This window comes from Rhea americana, unplaced genomic scaffold (genome assembly GCF_003343005.1).
Source record: "Rhea americana isolate MKP2758 unplaced genomic scaffold, rheAme1 scaffold_52, whole genome shotgun sequence".
Classification (NCBI taxonomy): Eukaryota; Metazoa; Chordata; class Aves; order Rheiformes; family Rheidae; genus Rhea; species Rhea americana.
Window position 1 is genome coordinate 2641052 of NW_028186668.1, and position 19251 is coordinate 2660302.

Below are 19251 nucleotides of genomic sequence, written 5' to 3' on the forward strand. Positions count from 1 at the left end.
CTGTCATTGATTTGGCAAATGCATTCTTCTCCTTTGCTATATGCCCACAATTGCAMGATCAACTTGCATTTGCATAGGAGAATAAGTAATATACTTTTCAAGTCCTTCCTCAGAGCTAAACATAGCCCCAGCATTTGCCCTCAGATGATCTCAGCTCAGAGTGTACCATCCATCATTATACTGATAATACTTTGATATTGGGACCTTCTAAAGAACAAGTACATAAGCAGCTCTCATTGCTAGTACAAATCCTAAAGGAGCAGGGCTGGGCTGTAAACCCTAAGAAGGCACAGGGGCTGGACATTAGTGTGCAATTTTTAGGGATAGTTTGGAGGGGGTGGACAAAAGCCATCCCTGAGAAAGTGGGCAATGCTATTCATTAGTACCCTGTTCCACTACTGTAAAATAACTACAAGCTTTTGGGGGCATTTAGKGGGTTTGGCAGACCTTCATACCCCACTTAGCATATTTAATACAGCCACTACAATGTTTGACCAAAAAAAGTTAGCTAGTGGCAATGGAGTAAGAAACAGCAGCAAGCCTTKGAGGTGTGCAAGGATACAGTGGTCCGACATTTCAAACTATTCCCTCCATATGAGGGGCAACCTTTCAAACTGGAGATAATGATTATGGGGAACACGATGTCTCGGCRGCTGTGGCAGCAATATGTCCATGCAAGGCAGGAACCTAAAGGTTTCTGGTCCCATTGCCTGCAAGAGGTCACAGGAAATTATGCACCTCTGGAAAAAGAGCTCTTTACTGTGGTGTGGGCTTTGCAGGATACTGAACGAGTTACAGGATGTGATCCAGTGACTGTACACACTCTCATCTCTATTCAAGCATGGGTGACTAATGATACAGCCCAGATAGGGGTGGCCCAAATGGCAACTCAGTGGAAGTGGAACACTATTTACAAGCCTGATTTAAGTGGGGGAGAAAGAACATGAGCACCTGCAGGCAACCTTGTTAAGGGAAGTATGTTTTGAGCATATGCTTCTATTGTCTGAGCCAGAGAGGCTGCCCACCCCAGTCCCTCAACAGAGCCATACCTGTCCAAGATGYCCCTCCTTTTGAGATGTTATCTTCTGAGCAATTTACGATTACTGAACAAAGAGCTATCAACTTTATTTAACACTTGACTACCCTTCACAGTGTGTATGGATGCTTACACCTTTAATACCTGTTCAGATAACCCCACTCTTATTGCCTCTTCTCAAGATTTATCTTTCTAGGTATCTGCAAAGAGGATTCTTGTTTATCTTTTTCTTTGTATTATGTTATGTTTTGATTTCATTGCTCTCRTAGCAGCTCCCTAGCCCCCATACCCCATGCCCTTCTGAAGAATGGGACAGCCGGTAATTAGCTTTCCTTTGTGGGCACGGAGTGTATGGGAAAATGCAGAAGAATGTCAAGGAGATAGGTGATGGAAGCTAGCCAGACCATTCCATGAGGAAAGGAGCATCAACAGGGCATTTTGACCTATAGCCATGGTTACATGGCTGAGCCTGTGCCAGTGTGGCACTATACCTGGGCTTTGAATCAAAATTAGTGATGAGCTCAATACACATATGCACATAAGTATAGTACATAAAAACCTCATATAGTGCCTCACCATGGACTGACACTCAGCAGGGGCAGGAATTCTCCTGCACCTTTATCGACTTGATCATGAAATCACTAGGGAACCTCCGCTTAGATGCAGGGGTAATAAATGCTCGGTACCAACCATAATGTGCCTTGTGTTTGTGTATTYGTCCCTACYGGGAGTTGAGGTGTTGCCCGCACCTTACTCTTACAGGGAGGAGTGGATGCTACACCAGAGGGCTGTGCTGCCATTCAGAGAGACCTGCAGAGTTGGGCACAGAGGAACCTCATGAAGTTCAACAAGGGCAAGTGCAGGATTCTTCACCTGGAGAGGAATAACCCCATGCACCAGTACAGGCTGTGGTACCCTGTCAGAAAGTARCTCTGCAGAGAAGGACCAGGGAGTCCTGGTGGACAAGTTAACTATGAGCCAGCAATGTGCTCAGATGCATGAGTTTGACCTTTGTGAATTGCTTCATGGACAGGGAAATATATATTGTAACAGTGACTAAACAGCCTGAGGATGAGGCATAATATACAAACATACAGTATCTGTAGTTCCCACAGCTCAGACCTTTTTTTTTTTGGCTCTTAAGTCCCATTAACATAAATAATATATAACACTCCCTCCCCCCCCACCAAACTTTGAACATTTATAAAACTAATAACCTACTGCATCTGAAATCTTTCAAAAATCTGTGTATAGAGCAGTCTTTCATCAATTTAGCTATCACAGTATAACCAATAGCAAGCCCAACAAGGTCTTTTATTTTGCCAGAACATGTTTTCTATGATGTGTTTGAAGATGAGCCTGATAATGGGACATCTTATTTTTGTTGTTATAGCCATTTCTAGTGCTATCAACACTTTTATCAGCCAAGATGAAGAAGTGAAAAGCAGTATGCAAGTATAGACAAGCACTGATATGAGTTCACATATCAGTGTTCTTTTTGCAGGCAAGTGTTTATAGAAACCAGCCCTGAGCCTATTCAGGACTCCACACTGCAGCTTTTTACTCCTCTTAATTTTATTCTCAAACACTAGCATAAGTAACCATTTTAAGTCATTTGTTATCTATCTTACAATCCTTCTTAAGACTACTGTGGCTCCACTCGGAGTTGTGATCCTAATCTGATCATTATTGCCTTAAAGAAAAGACCTACAGTAAAACTATATTTGATTACAAAAGGTTCAGACTGTCTCATTTCCTCTGTCTTAACAGGCAGTCTGAAACAAAGGGTACAACTGAGCATTAGGTCACTGTGGTGTAAGCAGTATTGTGCAATTTGAAGACACATAAAAGAGTTGTTAATGAAAGACGAAGTGATGGCTCAGATGTATAACATAGTTAATATAACACACTTATCAAGTCATACCTACAACACATGCACATAGGTTTTACAAGTTGTATAAGCTGCTCTGGTATTTTTGTTTTACAGACAATAACTAATATGCAAAAGGGAATATATTAGTGAAAGCCAAATTAAAAAAAAATAGATCCTAGATATAGATTAACTCTAAAGATATATTTTTTCACCCACGGGTATTGAGGGAGCTGGTGGATGTTATTGCAAAGCCGCTCTCCATCATCTTTGAAAGGTCCTGGAGAACTGGAGAGGTGCCTGAGGGCTGGAAGAAAGCCAATGTCACCTCAGCCTTCAAAAAGGGCAAGAAGGAGGACCCAGGAAACTATAGGCTGGTCTGCCTCACCTCTATCCCCGGAAAGGTGATGGAACAGCTCATTCTGKATGTCATCTCCAGACATAYGGAGGARAAGAAGGTGATCAGGAGTAGCCAGCATGGCTTCACCAAGGGGAAATCCTGCTTAACCAATATGACAGCCTTCTGTGATGGAATGACTGGCTGGGTAGATGAGGGCAGAGCAGTGAACGTTGTGTACCTTGACTTCAGCAAGGCTTTTGTCACTGTCTCCCATAACATCCTCCTAGAGAAGCTCAGGAAGTGTGGGTTAGATGAGTGGAGAGTGAGGTGGATTGAGAAGTGGCTGAAAGGCAGAGCGCAGAGGGTCGTCATCAGTGGCGTGGAGTCTAGTTGGAGGCCTGTGGCTAGTGGTGTCCCCCAGCGCTCAGTACTGGGTCCCATCCTGTTCAACTTCTTCATCAATGACCTGGATGAGGGGACAGAGTGCATCCTGAGCAGATTTGCTGATGATCCCAAGCTGGGAGGAGTAGCTGACACACCTGAGGGCTGTGCTGCCATTCAGAGAGACCTGGACAGGCTGTAGAGCTGGGTGGAGAGGAACCTCMTGAGGTTCAACAAGGGCAAGTRCAGAGTCCTGCACCCAGGGAGGAATAACCCTAGGCACCAGTACAAGGTGGTGGCTGACCTTCTGGAGAGCAGCTCTGCAGAGAARGACCTGGGAGTGCTGGTGGATGACAAGTTGACCATGAGCCAGCAATGTGCCCTTGTGGCCAAGAAGGCCAATGGTCTCCTGGGGTGCATTAGGAAGACTGTTGCCAGCAGGTCGAGGGAGGTGATCCTGCCACTCTGCTCAGCCCTGGGGAGGCCTCATCTTGAGTACTGTGTCCAGTTCTGGGCTCCMCASCACAASAGAGACATGAAGCTACTGGAGAGAGTCCAGCGTAGGGCTACGAAGATGATCAGAGGACTGGAGCACCTGCCCTATGAGGAACAGCTGTGAGAGCTGGGCCTGTTCAGCCTGGGGAAGAGAAGACTGAGGGGGGATCTTATCAATGTGTACAAGTATCTGAAGGGAGGGTGTCAAGGGGACGGGGACAAACTCTTTTCAGTTGTCCCGTGTGACAGGACAAGAGGCAATGGGCAGAAATCGAAGCACAGGAACCTCCGCCTGACCGTGAGGGGGAATTTCTTCCCTGTGAGAGTGAYGGRRCACTGGCACAGGTTGCCCAGAGAGGYTGTGGAGTCTCCTTCTCTGGAGATCTTCAAGGCCTGCCTGGATGCAACCCTGTCTAATACGCTCTAGGTGACCCTGCTGAGCAGGGGTGTTGGACTAGATGATCTCCAGCGGTCCCTTCCAACCTTACCGATTCTATGATTCTATGATTATATTACCAAAGTTGGAAATAATAAGCTTTCCTTCAATAACCGAACATATTGTACAACTGAGTCTGAAAATGATTTAGAAATAGTCATGGCCCAACTTGCCAAGTTTTTCTTCAAACTAACTATTGAAAAAGAATAAAAGCAGCTCCAATCTTTCAGTTCTGAAAGAGATGCACTTAATACTTAGTACCAAATAAGAAAAAAAACCCAGTAATTAATATTCCAGACCTAAGTCTGTGAGTTGAACTTAAAGAAAAGAATGAGACATATCTCAAAAAACAAAAAAAGTCAATAATTTAACTATTTAGCCACTGACATGATAGTTCAATGAACATAGTAGAAGTATCCTTTAATTCAGTCTTGTTCAGCCCACACCAACCATTAGTTCTGTGAAAGAGGGAGTGATAAAGGTTGTCTTTATGAAAGTTTTTTTATTCAAGCTGGCTTCCAGCTCACTAATGTTAGTTTATACAGTGATATGTTAATTTGAAGCCTCCATGCTTGTGTCAGAAGACAATCATCTCCAGAATTTCTGACATACAAATTAGAACATTCAAATTCATATTGATAGGCCATTAATCAATTTAAACTCAATTATTTTCTCTGAGTTCAGAGGTAAACAAAGGACCAGATAATATAAGAGAAGGAAAGGCTTATTCATCTTGCATCCCTGCACATCAACTAGCCACTATTCTAAGTGAAAAAAATGTCTTTCAGTTCAGATAACCTACCACACAAATTATATGTAATCAGATACCTAAACATATTTAAGTCAGGCCCTTCAAAAGAGAAGTTATCTGTTTTGGAAATCTAAGCCCTCTTCCAAACTTCCTTTTCTATAGATTTCACAAAGATTTAGAAAATGCAATGCATTCCTTTAATTCTTCTGGACTAGCAACGTCTCTGCCAACCTAAACACAGAAAAATAGAGAGGTACAAACCAGCAATGTCACATATCATGGACTAAATGCACAAATCATGTATGTGTAGGTATGATCTCCTTAATTTATGACATGTTTTTAAAATATGCCTCCACAAATCTAGCTTATCAAAATATTTTTTTTTGTTWTGAAAAGCAGTGTTTAATAGTTTGTATTTTTTCTGATCTTTAATGTTCTTCTAAGAAAAATGTCCAAAGTAGCAATAAAAAAAACAATGACAGCAAATTTCCTTTTCTTAAATAGCTTTCATAGATCCTCAAGTATTCTATGGATAGCAGTTGAAAACTATCTTAAAGATATTTTTAAAAGAATGTATCCAATGTCCTCTTTCTGCCCAAATCTTCAGACTACTRTATTCCATCAGGGCAAATTAATATTTCTTGTTCCTGCAATCCACAGTCATCTTCACAAGGTTCCTTTCTGTAGCCAGCAACATTTATCTTCATCACATCATTAATGACGAATGACACTTCTTACTGTGCCGTATGAATTATGAGTTCTCTCCTTATTGGTACAAAGTGGGTAGTTCAGGTCTCTTTTGTCTTTGGGGAACCAAGAGAAGCAGAAAGAGAAAATGGAGACAGAGATAATTCACAACTTTCTGGAGTATGTAATGTATTAATTTGTGATTTGCACTAGYATTCAACTGAGAAAGATTTGATTTAAAACGTAGCATTAAATGGTCCCACAGGAAAAAAAAATAATTCTATCTAGAAAACTAATACATTTGAAGTAGCCAAATGTTTTCTTTTTTTCTGGAGAAAATATTCACCATYATTCTGATCTACCTTTCTGACAAAAATATAGAAAACATTTTTTAAAACAAAAAGTTCTTAAAAATCTTACTTATCAGTAAAGTAAAAAATTAGAGGAATTTCCATAACCTSCATAGATGGGTCCAAGTTATTTATCAGGATAGTGCCATAAAGAATAGCAGAATCAATTCTTTTGGGAAGGAAACACTGCAAAAAATAAAAACGTGTTCAGTTTCTATTATTTCATTGTTTACTTTTAATGAAAAAACTTACATTGAAAATGCTACTAGAACACAAAAGATTTGCTTCCGACTTTTACAGCMAGCAGTGCTCTGTGATAGTGTAGATAAATGACATATTGTACTAGAATTTTCAAGTGAAACTTCCAAGGTCCTAGATGCATCCTGTAAGTGAAATAATAAATTTGTGCCTTGCTCAGTATTCTGAGTTTACAGCAGAACTATCTCTGCTCCTTTTAGTATAGACGAAATATTTCTGCAAATTGATTATCTAATGCAGCCATTCTGATGTATTTTAACMACCTGTCTGTTCCATAGTTCCACTGAATTTAAGTGGTTTTGGATCAATGATGGGATTTACAACTTTCTATTTAATTTTGCCCATTCTATCTTGACAGTTTGAGTTCAATGTCTTCCATTTAGCTTCCAAACAAGCCTCAGTCTCCAGGAGACACTGGACCCAGCTTTACCACACTAAATAATGAAATCTACAGTTTTAAGGTCAGAAATTCATGTAATCTTCAGAGTGCTTCAAGAAAGCACTGAAAATGAGATTTACAGAAGCCAGCATGCAGATAGTGAAGTCAATGAGTACTGAGATAAGAGTGCAATTGGCATTTTCCCTTTCACGGGCTATTTAACAATCTGGAAGATGTCTACCTCAATTTATGATTCGCAGCTATGAGGTATATCCTGTGATCAGGCACACACATCAATAAATTCAACAAAGAGGTGGGAAGGGGAAGAGAATGATGCCTGGCCTGCTTTCTAGGCAATATTTCATTCTTCAGAGTACTCATCCCCTGATGTGGGAAAACCCAGGCTCAAATTTCCCCACCACTGATATTTGCAGTAGGTACTTACATCCAAGTATTTCAACCCAGATATGTGACTTGGAATATTCAGGGATCTAAGGAGTTGAAACTTTTTCACAGTCTTACCTGTATTAGAGTTTATCTTATTATCGTTCAGGACATGGATTGTTGTCCTACATCAAATTTTTTGAATATCATTCAGTAGGGACTGGCATCAGTACTCCCTTCAGCAGGATGTTAAATGATTCTWTGGTCCTATATGTACATGTTCTCCAAAAAGGAAAAAAAAAATAGCAGGGAAAACTGACAGAAGCACTGGATTTGGGGTAGTAGGCAGGACAGAACGTGCTCCTGTAGACAAACTCTGAAAATGTCCAGCAAACGGTTGAGAGGATGCCTGTTTAGAGAGATACTAACCTAGTCAGCATCATCAAGTTTGAGTTGCTGTGCACAAACTAAGCAGAAAAACTTCAAATATCTGATAGAAATCAAGCATTTTTAAGGCTTTGAGACTTAATCTTGGGCTTTGATTTTTAAAGCAGAAATTAGATAGGAGTTTCTAGTAGCTAGCCTAACAACAAAGTAAATATGGCTTAATTGATGGAATCATTGAATATTTCTATTCTGATAAGTTTAGAAAGTAAATAAATAGTCATATATTGGTTTCCTCTTTTTATGTGATCATAAATGACATATATATATAAGGGTGGCGGTGGGGAGCCCTGCAGAAAAGTTATCAACAAAGCACATTGTAAGAACAGATACAAATGAAGTGGCCAGCCTCAGCTGGTAAAATTTTTATATATTTAGATAAARGAGGAAAAAAGAGACAAAACACAAGCAAATTCTGTTTATGTCTACTTCATTGCAACATTTATTGCAATTTGTATGCAAAGTATATAAAAAACACTACTAAATCACAATGGTCTTACTCTATAAATGATATCAGCTACTTCTCTCCAGAAAACCCTGATTCTACCYTATATTTCAAGCCAGAGAACCAGTAAGACATCTTAGTTCTGGAGCAAGTTAATAAGTAATTGGCTCAGAAAGGCCTTGATCTAGATCTGGGATCTGGACACTGGGATCCACTGTCCTTCACATATTTGATGCACCTCTTCTTACCACCGTCAGCTTGCCCCTGGTGAGCTGTTAAGAAGGAGGACTCTTATCCCTTGCATTAAAAGCAAGGTATGGTTTTACTGAGTAGTTAAAGCTATGGTCCTCTCACAATTTCTGTACAACTGGACACCCTGGGAGCCAGCTATATCTTTTTTCTCAGGTAYAGTGGCAGAATGACAGTCATGAGATACCTTATGAAACTTGTGACCTTTTTGTTGTTGTTGTAAAAAGTTATTGCATATTAAAAAAAAAGAAAAGAAAAGAAAAAACCTCCCCAGATTGTATCTTGCAGAACATTACAGTTTTCCATGTACAAAATTGAGGATATGATGTAATGTTTTTATGGGGAGATATTTTGTTTTCATAAACTTCAGCAAATACTAACTGCATAAATCCGTGGTAAACAATAAAAAATAAGCTTATCTTCGAGCTTATAAGAGAGAAGCTTAATACCTACTTCTTTCAGATAAGCAGTTTTGCAACTTCACTGGGTAAACATTTCAAAAGCAATTAAAAAATAATCTYTGATTTTCCATACATAAGGGTTTGATCATCCAGTGACCTATGTGCATATTAAAATATTGTAGCATATGCAAAATGGATTTTCAAATGAAGAGACTATTTTGTGTATAACAAGATATATTCTGTCTCAAAAGCAGGTGTAAGATTATTAAAAAGTAAGAGTGGATATTTGCTTTGCACTTGCTCTAAAGACTTMAAGATGAAATTTGCCATTTTTGTTAGCTGCAGTACAAGCAGCTCCCTTTCTTTTACAAGCAAAAACCAGCCTCAAAACAGGCCCTGAAGAGGGCAGAACAGAAATGGCAGATGGCAACCTAATAGGAAATCAGCATCTGGATTCACATAGCAATCCCATAGTAACAAGCTCTGATTTCTGGGGAAAACATGGTTATAACCAAAGAAACAATGACCAGTCTGGCGAGCCACAGGGCTATTTTTACTATGCTGGGTCTTAAAATTTACTGAACAAACACAATGTATAAAAGAAAGGCTAATAAATGTTGTAACTTCAGACARAAAAGAATGGAGAGTTTATGACATAGTTCTTAAAAGTATCACAAATGGCAGAAATTAAAAAAAAAAAATCCATTTGTACATACTATATTTCAGCTCACTAAGAGAAAGGAAAATTATTCTATAATTAACCACATGAACAGACATAGCGGCAGTGTTATTCAGCAAACAGATGATGGAGAAACTTACAATGTATTTGGTGGAATTGGAATGATTTCCCTTTTCTTGGGTAAATGAAATAAAGATATTTGTAGCATTTCTTAGAATACAATATAGTATATGAATTTATAATATCCAATGCTGAGTGACTGAATTTTGTTTAACTGAGAATGAAAACATTTTTCATTAATGTTACATTATTTAGCCTGTAATCCTAGTCCTTCAGCCGCTGGTTTCTTATTTTCCCTTTAAATCTTTCTTTACTCACTAAATGAGTTTTTATACGTATTATGCTGTTTAATCAAAAAWATATATATATGTTGGTCTTAATCTTCAATGACTTTCTCTTACTGAAGAATTCAGATGAAATATGCATTTTTTTAAATCTGTTTTGGATGCTGTTGAATGGGATCCTGTAACAAAATAACCACAGTTTCATTTTAGATTTTGAACTGGAAAGGTCAGTCCTACTACCCTGTTATGCAACAATTTCTGTCAGTCCAATGTGGAAAAAAATAGAAGTTCTGACATATATGAGACTTTGAAGGGATGAGAACTGTGTGATAGATCCTATGAACACAAGGAACAGTCAAAAAAACCTTTTTTGTTGCCACAAGTATTATGTATCCTCCTAAAACTCGTTCAACTGTGATCAAATACAAAAACCACAAAGCAGGTAATATAATCCTCAAAGAATATTGCATCTGGAGGAATATAAATATATGTAAAATATAATTGTGCAGAGTAATTGTACAGGTAAAGACTCCAGACTAAAAAAAAAAAAGACACCCTAAAAGTAGAAATGAACAGTCCTCAGATAGGTCAAAATAAGACACATGGACTAGACATTTGCAATCTGTGTAAGGATCCCAAGAAGACGGTTGGTGCTAMTAGCTTTTCCAATTTTTACCATACATTTTCTATGCAATTTTTTAAAATCAGAAATATTCTGTGCTTATTTGGGAATTGTTTGGGAGTCTTTGATATTTCATATTTTCAAATATAGACTTTTGCTCTTTTGGAAAGACTTGTCCACTACTCTAAACTAGTTTATACTTAGGAAGTTGTTATTTCTCCTCATTTGTGCAACCTTTTGCATAATTCTGGCATAAGCTGTCCTTGTGATCTCTCTATCKTTCTTCCTCTTATTTCCTCTGTAGACATTTTCTAACCAAACTTCAGTTCTGTTAGAATGAATTCCAAAAATATACAATACCTTTGAACGGGTAGAACAGATAGGCAGAGAGGACAGTGCATCCAGTTGTCCCAGTGGCATTATTTTTGGCATATCCCAGTAATTTCATACATTTGAATTCAAAAGACACARGATAAAAAATCAAATTCTTTCAGCTACCCAAATAAAACAATTATCTCAAAAAGAACTGCATTAATACCATGAAATAAAAGTCAAGTAACAATGAAGTCTTTGTCCTGCAATTAATGAGTACCATTGGTGTCAATATAAGTCACTGTGTTCTAAATTCTACAGTCATTTCTTAAATAGCATTATGAAGTGATTTTTTTATTATATAAAAATATTTTTCCCCTATTATTTTCATTGTAATGTTGAATATGTGACAGCATTTTCTTTTCTTATAGTATTTTCTCTTGCTTGGCTGTCTGCAAAAGATTTTCATGAAGCACCTGTATAGAGTCTTTGTAAAGAACAAAAGTAAGGACACTAAAGTTTTAGAATGCCTCTTTTTTTTTTTTCTTAGTCGTGGCTTTCAGTCCTCTGATCTTTCATTATATCTTTTAGCARATGCAACAACCACACAGCCCTGATCTTTGACACTCCAATGTTCACTTTTTACGTCAGTCTTAAGTGAGTCTGATGTATGTTGCTGGATCAGATGATCAAAGTCATGATTGTAAATGGAATAACTCCTGCTCCACTTTTCTACTCATTGGCCAAAATAGCTATAATATTATGGACAAAAGGGAATATTAAGATTACAGCTCATATAGACCAGCTGTAGATTACTAATCCTTGAAGCAGGAAGGGGAAAAAAAAGTAATATTCACAGTTTCAACTATGTTTCTGTACTTCATATTTTTACATACAGGTTCTCCTACCTAAAGGAAAAAGAAGTTTACAACAGTTTTCCAATGATGTATGACATAAATGCAGATATTATGTGATAATAACAATGAGTTTGTGTACTACTGAGTGACACTTGAAAAGAAATTGTAGAACTTGAACAAAGGACAAAATTTTCTCAGAACTGCAATTTTGTTCTCCCTAGATGTGCTACTATCCCCCAAATACCCAGAAAGATTTTTTTCCCCTAAAATCCTATTTTTTTCCTAAATCCTTCACTTAGTACTAATCTTCCATGCAAAGAACTTGATACAGATGTTAAATATCTAACTCTTGTTTATATATAAAGGAAAAAATAATCATAGGTATGATCATAGGCATTTTGATATATATTAATAAAAATATATTTTTTCCTCCTTTCCAGTCTCCATAAATGAAGAGATAACATGAAACCAATACTTTTCTTTTCTTTCTTTCTTTCTTTCTTTTTTTTTTTTTTCTGAAAAAAAGTCAGGAATAATTTTACACATTTTGGGGGAAAAAAAATATTCCTCAATGAAGACAATGGAGTTTATTCCCAAACAACTTATAAAATAACTTTGAATTCAGTACAACAGAGGAAGTAACATTAGGACACAGAATGACAGACAAAACCAACATCAATGAAAGTACATGCTTATTCAGTAAGATTAATCCAAGGTATGTTGCAGAAAGAACGTTACGTTCTGCCTTCCATTAGAAATAAAAATGTTTGTTAGCTAACTATTTTCATGAAGGTTTTAYAGAAGAGAAGAATTCTAAGGAGAGATCTAATCAAGAAAAGAAGGGTCTTTTAGGTGTTTTGGTGTACATAAAAAAGAAAAGTTATTATAGCAACAAATGCTTATTTACTTGAAATTTTTTTTTCTCAATAAAGGATTTTGCTGTAAACCAACGAAAATTGAAAATCTCTAATCTGCTAGTCTACCTCAACAACAAAGCAATAAATATAATTTCCACTCAAATGCTACCTAATACTCTTTTTGTCCAAAAAAAAAATCCTACAAGCCATAAAAAATTTAGATTTCAATATTTTCTTGAAGTAGAAACTGAAGCTGCAAGACGACCAACTCTTCATCACAAGAAAAAAATAGCACTGGCTCCATGATCAGTACAATTTATTTTCTCCAACRCTTCCGCAGTCCGGCTTCCCCTTTCCCTCTCAGAAGAAATCAGAGATCTCCAAGCTCATGAATGTTTAAAGAAAACGCGTAAACAAGCATGAGTTAGGATGAAGGAAACTGATGATACATTGGCTGTAATAGGAAGCTTTATTAGTTCCATCTCCCCCAGAATTATGACATATCCATGATGATAGGAAAGAAAATAACTAAAGAGCAACTGTGAAAAAAAAAAAAAAAAAAAAAAAAAAAAAAAAAAAAAAAAAAAAAAAAAAAAAAAAAAAAAAAAAAAAAAGATTGATCAGTGTCTTGGGCAGATTTGGAAGAGTATTTGGAAAATGGCTCACAAAGAGCCATTTCTGATACTGAAAACCATTAGAGATATAGCCCATCAGTCCTAAATCTGAAAGCAGGTGAAATCCCTGTAATAATCAGCTTCCAATATGACCAGATCCCATTCAAAGAGGAAAAGGAAATTACTATGGAGAACAAAATGATCTCCAAATGTTCTTCTCTCAGGATTGATGTCTAGATGAAAATAACTTGGTGAGATTTCTAAAGAGGCTGCAAGAAGTGAAATTTCTAAAGTACCAGTGATTGTCAAGATCTTTGCAGCTGAACAGCATACTCACCATCACTATCACGAAGGCTGCCGAGAAGCATCTATAAGAAAAAGAAGCAGAAAACAATGCAGGATAAGCCATTATCAAGACATGAAATGCTTTTGTCCTGTTTCACCTGCCGCTGGCAGAAGCCTTGTCGTAAGAGCTGGTCTTCATATCCAGCGTAACCTTTTCTCAGCACGTGGCTAAAGACCATTGAATTTCACAGTAATGYTCTTTTTCCAAGCCAACTTTTTCATATTTGTCCATATTTTCTTCTTCATCAAAACTACTTTTTCATAACTACTTGTTCACTGAATAGTCTTCAAGTATTTGTTTACTGATTATGTTGTCAYGCACAACTGTATATTTTTTGGCAAAATAACATTTACAAATATTACTGTAGCTTTGCATTTCATCTGGGGACTACCCAAAATTCAGGAATCACCTACTTATTTCAATGTATCATAAATATATATAATGTCAGAAATTACAGTTGACTGCTGGATAGTAGAGGAATTATTATCAGCATGATAATAATTAATAATTTATAATGAAAATACATTATGAAGAGAATTAAAACAGTGAGGATATATTCTTAAAGATAGAAATGTACTTCAAATAATAATGCAATAGTGCATTGTACTTAGTGGCTTGGTACAAGGRATAAAGGTAAAATAAAACATATTTTGATAATAAAATATACAATAACATATAGTAAAAATAGTAAACATTATAATTCTGGTGATGACTACAATCTCTTAATTTTTTTTTCTTTGTTTATAAACTCTAAGTTTTCATCAGTAATGCCAGTAGTTGGCAAAGAGGTAAAAATTCTTGGTGYTATATGCACTAAACAATAGAGAAGTCCTGGCTCCAGCATAAATATATTATATAAAACATTTCAAAACAATAAATGTGATTAAAATGAACAAATTTGTTATTAAAAGCTGGATTGTTTCCAGACTTGCTAATACATCATCAGGAGATAGCTTTGTAGTATTTTATGAGATGAGTTGCTAAATGCCTCATTCTTGCTGAACTGTACCATATTATCATCACAAATCCCTTGTATGCTGACATAAGAACGTTGAACCTTTTTATATAAAATAATCAAATCCTTAGCACAGACGGGTCCATGAATATTTGCAAGTTTTCTTCTGAGTATCTCAAGAATTTTAATGATCTTTCAGGAACATTCCTGACATGATACACAAGTATGTCTGCAATCGTAACCCTGCAAAATGCAGAGACTGGGAACACAGCTCTCATACAAAATTTAACTTCTTATTAGACATAAGTATCCCTATTCACTATCACCTCTGACAATGAGATATTTAATGAAGTGATAGCGAATAGTAGGAACAAGACTGTTTAAAAAAATAAATTACAAATCTAAAATACCAACAGCAAGATTGATCAGTTAGTAAATAGATAAAGCACATGAAATGTCAGATACTTTAGTATATGACTAAAATGCATATTAAAATAGTAGTAAAATAGATCCTTCGTCTTCTTTCAGATCTTCCTTGAATGAACATAATCAAAATGAGGAAAAATTAGCTTGATTTTTAACCTGGTTAAACTCATAAGAACTACTTTTGTGACAGAGAAGGATAAAAATTGCAAAGAGAAATTCTCTCAGCATAGAACAAAGGACAATTAATGAGTTATAAACTACCAAAAAATCACTGTGTTCTTAAAACTGACTTCCACTTGCAGTGTCAGAATCTTCTTAGGATCTAGTCCTTCCTCATTTCTTGTTATATTTAGAAGTAATAGTCATATTATAATCAGCTTTTAAAATGGTAACCTATTGAATATGTAGTGCTGAAATAGTTTTTTTCAAGATAGAAAGAATGAAAAGACCCTTTTGGAGTGAGAAGAGAAATATGACAAATATATATCCACGATAAAAAGGAAGGATAAAAGAATGAAAGAAATAAATTAGAACAGAAAGCATTTTTTTACCACTATCTTATACCAAAAAAGGAGACATTTATTATTTTCCCTTCCAAACTGAAGAACAAACAAAACAGTTTAAGAAACCCTGATTTATACCATCTTCCAATATTTCAGGAAATTTAAGCCATATTTTAGCCTTTTCTCTGGCCTCATGAGTGAATTTAGGTGAGCAGATATGACATTGTCCTTTTTTGTCAGGCATTTTGATTTCTTGAGATGGAAAAAAAACCTTTCTGAGGTAAGCTAATAAATATCATTGCCTTACTTTTAACAGAATTCTGATTCCAGCATGCTTTCAAAAACCACAGATTTTTTTTCATCAGTTGTATATATTGTCATTCTCTAAGATCTGAGGTCATCCGGATTTAAATAGAGGAATCTTCCTTGAGTGTCCACACACTTTGTGGGAGTGTAGTTGCTAAAAAGAGGTAGATAGACTATCTGAGAGAATAATGTTAGATAGTCTACCACTTTTCCATTAGAAGATGCTAGATCCCTAGTTTGTACTCTCAGTTAAGTATCTAAGATTGAATGAGATAGACCTGGGGCTTAACACATGYAGTTTTTTATTTATGAGAATAAAGAGTACATGTGGCTTACAAAAACAAGAAGCAAAATGTTCCACTGTCTACACCGAATAATCCTTACTTTCAGCATTAATGGATTTGGAAATCAGATCTTGGCATTCCTACTCCTGATAATGATGAGGGATTCAATAACTTCAAGTAAAGGGYCAGGTAATGCTGCTGTTATTACTACTCCACAGAGCCATGTCCTATGCAATCACAATTCACACAACTCAACAGATATTTCATCTTGAATTTATCACTGAGCAGAGAAATTACATGTAGTAGAAAAGAACACTAGATAGGACTTGAAGGGAAAAATTTTTAAGTACTGATATGTCTTTGTAGCTCCTGTGAATGAAAMGAGACAAGGAAGAATATTATTCACTCATTCTGGCAGGACACTGGCAGGAGAAAAACTAGGAAAGAGTACATTTTGTACTCGCAACCATATTTACTGGACAGAGAGCAATCTGAACACTGCTGATTGCATGAACTCCCCAAAGCGCTGAGAYAAATCATAAGAATTCTCCTAATAAGGCTATTTGACTTTGAAATAWTCAGACACAGGGTCCCACTCAAACAGTTCAGCCCTACCATTACCAACCACAGCCTGGAAATTATCATTCGTGATCAAGAGCTCTGCTGGTGGCAAGTAATGAAGAGGGAGAGACAGTACTTTATTTATTTATTTTTTCTTTTCTAGAGATAACATTTCAGAACTGGATTGGCAGAAAATTCTACCTGAATGGTAAAATCTTTTGTGCTGTGTTAGCTTCCAGGGCAAATGAAAAATCTTAGCTTAGGAATGCATTGCAAGGGTGGGTTGCCCGAGAGGCTTTGCAGGCTCCCTCCTCGGAGGCATTCAAGACGCGAATGCCCTAAGCAACCTGGTCTGATGCTGTTTTGAATGGGAAGCTGGACTAGAGACCTCCGAAGGCCCCTTCCAAACTGAACRATCATATGAAACCATCTCTACCTTTCATTTGTCTAGTTACTCTTTTCTTAACATATATTGAGGCTCATTAGTACTCCTAGTAAAGGGTATTGTAGTGAAAATGATATTTAAATAGAAAAGAATGTTAAGGGAAAAGTAAATGAAACAAAGTCTATGCAAACTTTAATTGGTTTCTTTTTTTTCTAAAAATGTGTATTTCTTTTATTTCAACTTTATTTGAATGTTTATGGCATGGATACKTGTGGAAAGTAAGTTTTGAAATTGTGCGTATACATCTGTGAATGGAAACCTAATTTTGATCTGGTAGACAAAGAATTCTTAATCATGTCCTTATTGCTGTAGTATAACCACTACTATCCTTCCCAGTAGTGAAAAAAACAGTAGCATATGGTTTATCTCCTGACAACCACTTGTTTCCTAACAAGTTTCCTAACAATTATCTAACTTAAAACTCTTTGGTTGTTGAAAGATAAATTGTTGGGGGGGGGGGGATGGAAAGATATCCAGGGAAATCTTATGCTTCTTACAGTTATTCCTTGAGCAGTAAAAGTGGCTAAATTTATCAGATGAATTATTCATTGTGAGTTATTATGAGCACTAATTATTATTATTATTACTACTATTTCCATTGTTCCTATGCCACAGTTTTTGCTGCTGGATATCTGGTCCATATATTTTATGGTGCACTGATTAAAGAGATAATTAAGTCTCCTTTCCTGGAAGAATCTTCCCATTCCCTAAAAATAGTTACTTTCATCAAGTTATGCTAGAAGCGCTATGACTGCTGATAATATACTGTCAAACAAGACAGAAAGGGAAAAAAAATGATCTGCTTGAAGATTTTTCCTTGCTGAGTAGCATCAGGTAAGTTCCTGTAAGTTGGATTCAGGAAGAAAAAAATAATTTTAAGGAATACAAAAAAGAAGGAAATTTCCTAGATGATGGCCAGAGAACATTAGCTTTTTCTTTTTCTTCCAGATTGTCTGGTATTTAAGAGTTATAAGGGGGAAAAAATCAGAATAATCTAATATTATTTATTAAGTAAAAAGCTGAATAGAAAGTTATACAGTTCAAAAGGTCTTAGTCTTGTTTTTACAGGAAATGGATCAAAACACAAATCAACAGCTTAGCAATTTCCTTGTGAGAGATATATGTACCACATCCCAGTCAATGTAGAGGGATGCAGAGTTTTTTTCATCATTTGCTTRAGAATTTTCCTTTTCTATTTGACTTAATCATTTATACGCAATATATACATTCTCTTATTACTATCCTGTCTGCTGAAGTTCACTCAAGACTGTTGTCTATTTTTCTAATTTAGTTATTTCTGATACACTGATTTTGTTGACTTCTGCGATTCAGCTCCTTTTTCAAATATRTATTTCCACTTTATTTCTCTCTTGGGAGGCTAAAGTGTGTTCAGCGTCTCTCTGTAACCTCAGAGCACGGTTTAATCGGGTCTGACAGCGTTTCTGCGGAAGCTGTTCGGTCGCGTGGGAAACGGCTGGTCTCCACGCTCACGAGGCAGCCCAGAGCGGCAAGGGCAGGCAAGGACACCCCAATAACCCACGCGGAGACCGGAGCCCAAGTCCCAGGGGAGCATCACCCGGGGGCTTGGGGGCACCAGCACCGTGAGCTGGAGGGAGCAGCTGCCCCGTCACACCACAGACTGAGGAAGGTCATTGCTGGGGCTGCGTTAGGGTGATCTGGGAGAAAACAGAGCAAGAAGGGCTTGAAAGGGGGCGACTGTGTGCAAACGGGCGGCAGGTCAGCACGCTTCTCCGGCCGTGCCCTGCACCTGATCAGCAGCACAGTCTGGCCTGTCTTGTTAAATTCCATTTCTGACTATTTTCCCGGGTGAGCGGACTGTCTATTCTGTAGGCGTGTGTGTGTATGGAGGTCTAAGTGCCAGCMATYDGAGTGGTGGTCACAGGGGACCATGTGTCTGAGGCGACAGCACTGGAGAGGCTGAAAGGCAAGCTTATTGTGCGGGTGCGYATGCCAGTGCGTGATCACTAGCAAATATCCAGCTAGACTAGTCAGTATGTAGGATAAAAGGCTTGAAAATATGCAACGCTTTTATTAATACAAGTACCATCCTGTGATTGCTATTTGCACTCACACTGGAAATGGTGCGCTGTGCTGGGCCAGGCTGTGCATTTAATCCATGGGCTGTTAAAGGCTCCGGTTCCTATGCCATGGGAAAGAAAATGTTCTCCTATAGTTAACTTCCCTGAAGGGAAACTATGGATTAAGTAAATTCG

The 19251-nt window shown here is 37.1% G+C and overlaps 1 protein-coding gene across 1 annotated transcript in view; it reads right to left on the reverse strand.

Moving 5' to 3' along the window:
• NALF1 (NALCN channel auxiliary factor 1) overlaps nt 1-19251 on the reverse strand; it is a 483481-nt gene that overhangs the window by 138715 nt on the left and 325515 nt on the right. The gene's annotated exons all lie outside the window — the stretch shown is intronic.